This window comes from Phaseolus vulgaris, chromosome 8 (assembly GCF_051622355.1).
Source record: "Phaseolus vulgaris cultivar YP4 chromosome 8, ASM5162235v1, whole genome shotgun sequence".
NCBI lineage: Eukaryota > Viridiplantae > Streptophyta > Magnoliopsida > Fabales > Fabaceae > Phaseolus > Phaseolus vulgaris.
The window spans coordinates 31,582,619-31,587,585 of NC_143505.1; positions in this window are offsets into that span (position 1 = coordinate 31,582,619).

Here is a 4,967-nt window from a genome sequence, read left to right on the forward strand (position 1 = left end):
GACAGTGAATAATAGAACAACAAAAGTAAAGAAAGTAGGAGTCTGAATAATAAATGAATGTGTTGAAATCAGGGTTTAAAAAATAGAAAAAGGATACAGTATATAATATAATATATAATGATTACTTGCTGCACTAAATCTGGAAAGAAGAAATAATGATCTTGGAAGTCGTGTATAAAGCACAGAGTACTGTCATAATATATGGGAAAACAAAAAAAATAAAGAATATATAAACAAAGAGTAAAGAATACAAAACGGGCACAATATAAAGTAATATATAAAAAATTTAAATTCCTCAAAATCCCAATAGTTTAATGTTCTCATAATGATTTCTTGCTGCAACAAATATCTAAAAAATCTGCATTGGAAAAATAAATTAATATGCTGAAGACAGTGTATAAAGAATAGAGAACATCCATAGTATAATTAATAATAATAATAATAATATATGATAATGATTAATTGCTTAAGTAAATATGATATGATTCCAATAGCAAGATATAGATGTTTCATAGACATTATATGGAATCAACTTGAGTTGGAATATGATTAGGCACTTTTATAGAATTTGATCAATGTTCTTTCATTCAAGAACTCACCAAAACTTAAGTAACCAAGCCAAAACTCATATAGAAATCCATTTCTTGTCAAAATGAACCAATTAAATTGAACAAGAAAGTAAATGAACCGATTGAAACTCTAAAGAAAGCAATTGAATTCTAAAGAAGACTTATGTGGTTGGAGTTCTTGGAGATGAACACGCCACTTGAAGGATGCAAGACTTCAAGATGAGTGTAGATGCTGCCACTTGAGGTTCCAAGATGCACTCAAGATGAGACTAGAAGAGGAGAAGACAAATCTCACTCACTCAATCACCAATTTGGGAGAGTTTCGGTAGTTCAATATCAAATTCTGCATTTAGAAGGACCCAAGCCCTCCTTATATAGGAGAAGGACCGGTCATGAAGTTTACAACGCTTACACAACAAGCTAACCAAAAGTCTCTTGCATGCTACCCACTTCTAGCGCCTATAGTGAGACATGAAGGGTCAACTTCTAGAAAGTTCTAAACTAATGTCTAAAGATGTTTTACAAAAGAGGTATCTTTAGGTTTCCCTCTAAGCACCTTCCTAAAAACTATATATTTAAACATTGTACATTTTATACAAAAGATACTACAATAAGAGAAAACATTTTACCACTACTTCCTAATACTATCTTGAACCCACCCTTTAACAATCAATTCATCAATTTGTTGGCGAATTTCCCTAGTCTCACTTGGGTTGGTCCTATAAGCCGGACGATTGGGTAAAGAAGAGCCCGAAATTAAATCAATTTGGTGCTCAATCCCTCTCAAAGGTGGAAGGCCTTTAGGAGGATCTTGAAACTCCTTTACCAAATTATCCAAACAATGGGGACTATCCACAAGTGGTTCTAACTTAAGAGGTCTAGGAATAGCTAAGAAGATAGGATTGTGAACAAGTATATCCCTTTGAACCGCATGTCTAGAAATAAGAAGCGTATGCTTAGGACTTTTATCTTTTTCATTCTTCCTCTTTTTCTTCATAAGAATTTGGTCCTCATGGACTTCTCTTGGAGAGAGAGATTTTAAAATGACCTTGTGACCATGGAAATCAAAAGAGATTTTATTGGTAAAGCCATCATGAAAAACTTTTCTATCAAATTGCCATGGCCTTCCTAAAAGAACATGTGTAGCTTCCATGGGCACAAAATCACACAAGACCTCATCTTTGTATTTGCGAATAGAGAAATTAATGAGGACTTGCTTGTTCACAATGATTTCGCCTACTTCACTTAACCATTGTAATTTGTAGGGCTTTGTATGAGGGAAAATGTTGTTTGAACAACCGGTGCTCATGTTGCTCCAGGATACAACTAATAGAGTTGGCAAAAATATTAATATTATATTTGTCATGTGGGGCCCAGGAAACATTTTGAAAAGTTTAAAACTTTTTACGATTGTGAAATTAGGTTTAGATTTGTTTTCTTTCACTTTCGTCTTTCGTCTTTCCCTTTCCTCTTTCACTTTTCTCTTTCACTTTCCTATTGCCGGTCTCCTGGTTCCATTCTCTTCTCCTTGAGTTTTCCAGTGGCTTGGTGTTGTCGTTCAGTTAGTGCCTTGGTGCTCTCCTCAAGTTCTCCAATGTCGTTGTCGGTGTTTGCAAGGAGACCTGTCCATCTTTTTTCACAGTGGTTGGGTGATAAAGGTAATACAGTTTTTATTCATTGGTTTATAAAGTGAAACATTGATGTTGTGTGATTTTCTGTTATTTGTGTTATTTTGATGGTGGTGTAGACCGTTAAGTAGTATTGTCATGTTCTAAAAATTCCTTGCGAAGAGTTGGTTTGTCAGGGCATGAGAAAAATGAATTAGACCATGTAGTATGCTTTCACGACAAAAGGTATGTGGTTATTTCACCCGATGTTTACACTTAAATTTGAATTTTTACATGAAACGACCACAAAATGAAGAGAAAAAGAAAGACTGGTCGATTACTAGATATGCTGATATAAAATTGATATATTTATTTGACACTCCTGAAGCTCGAGCATATAAATTGTATGCTTTAAGCATTGAACAAAGGAGTTTGGTAATTCTTGGTAATTGTTAAGGCAAATGAGTATTCCAATCGTTTCCCAATACATTTTAGGATTTGAATATGTCTGACCTTGCTTTGCTAACTTTTGATTTGTACCCATGTGGTTGTCAATGAGCTTACAATCCATTAAGCTTGCTTTTTTCTAGGATATTGAAGGCATAAGTTCTCAATTTTTTCCTTGGATTAAGCCACCTCTATTTCCAGGAAGTATTTTAGATAGCAAATATCCTTGGTCTAAGAGAGATTGAATAAATGTTGTCTCAATTGGGAGTTTGGTCCATCTAAATGTCATTGTCCAACTCATTGTGAAGATAGACACTTTTAGTGTGTAATTGATGATGAGGCCAAAACAACCAAGTCAAGGAAGAGGTCATCAAAATTAATCTTAGGTAAAGGGGAAAATGTATGTGATAATCGAAGACCGTATAATTAGTGTATGCTTTTGCGACTAATTGGGCCATAAAACAATAAAGTCATCCTTGGGCCATTACACTTCCTGCACATACCAGTGAAACTTTTTGTGAAAATCTGAAGTGAGTGTTTGCGTTGGGCATGATGTGGGGAAAAAGTGTGTTAGATCAGGTCTTTAGAGGCCATGAGTGTAAGGCACTATCAAGTGAGCACAAAATTCACTCAACTTAGATAGTAACAGTATGTGGTGACCCTAATAAGAATATGTGGTGACCCACATTAGACTTCCTACACAGAGGTAGGGAAACTGTTTTTGGAAATTTGAAGTGAGTTTTTGTGTTGGTTGGGGTGAGGCATGAGGTGGGGAGAAAGTGAGTTAAATTAGGTGTTCCTGCACACACATTTACATAATACATTCTTTCTTCACTGGTTTATTTTTTTCATGGTTTATGGTTGAAAAGAAGTTAGTGAATTGTTGTTGTATTCGATGAATTGGTTGATATATTTTGTTTTGGACAGTTTTGAAATGGCTTCATCCGGTTTGATGGGAAAATATGGAAGTCAAAGGCGTACTAGGACAACCGATTGACCTATGGACCCGGTCAATCTACGCAACCAGACCCCACCTTAAGGTACGAGGTCGACCACGTGGCGCATGTGGCTGACCGACATAAGTAGCTCAAGTCAAAGGCTGACCCGATTAGCAAAGGCTAACCCATGGTTAGGAAACAACCTAATCCAACCCTAATAGCTAAACAACCCCCTAATCCGGCCCAACAACAAGGGCCGATCAAGGTAATATAAATATCACGCATTCCAAGGAAGAAGGTACGTCATTATCTACAGTATTCTAACTAGCCGAATACGATACCCCGCTGACTTGAGCGTTGGAGTGCCATCTGCAGGTACCCCACCAGTCTGAAGAGCCGTTCGGCGAAGAAGTTGGAAGGAGGAACGTGAGACACGGCCGACCGAGTGGCATCTGAAGACAGTAGTTCTCCCAATCCCCAAACTAGTTCGAGAACAATTGGCGCCCACCGTGGGGCCGAGGAGAACCAGAAGAAGCCATATCAGTAGATGGTATTGACCCGCAACATGGCAAGTATGACCGAGGCAGATCAAACGGCAATGATGATGGCCCTTCAAAAGGAGTTAGCAGAGATGAAGAAGGCGCATGAGGAGGCCACTAAGAAGAACGAGGAGGAAATCAAAAACCTCCAAGAAGAAAATAAACGAATGAAGAAGTTGGTCGAAGGGGTGCCGTCCCTCGCCATGACCAACCAGGCCGGCAAGTCTTATGCCACCGGCGCAGGCCTCCATGCCGAGAAAGAGACGAAAAATGACTTCACTCTGGAGATGGATGGGGAGTCCCATCCTAGCAAAACGGCCAACACTACTGGCATGGCGAGCCCGAATCGGCGCCATCCCTTTACTGACCGCGTCATGGATACCCCCTGCCGGACAGATGGAAAGGCTTCAACAGGGATCGGTATGATGGGACGACCGACCCCGACGAGCACGTGGACGCGTACACAACACAGATGAGCCTGTACACCACGGACGACGCGGTCTTTTGCCGAGTCTTCCCCACCTCCCTAAAGGGAGGGGCTCTGAGCTGGTTCACCAAACTCCCCGCAAATTCGATAGATTGTTTCGAGACCCTGATAGCAAAATTTGACGTCCAGTTTGCAACAAGCCGCCCCCACCATCTAACATCCATAGCGCTAGTCAGCATTCGCCAAGAGAAGGGAGAATCCCTGAGAACGTTCATCGATCGGTTCAGCAAGACCGCTATGAGCATTCGCAACCTCAGCCCCGAGGTGGCAATGCACCACATGCTGACCGCCCTTAGACCCGGTCCGTTTGCCGATAGCCTGTGTATGCAGCCCGCAACTAACCTCGATGACCTTAGAGGTCGAGCGGCGAAATTCATGCA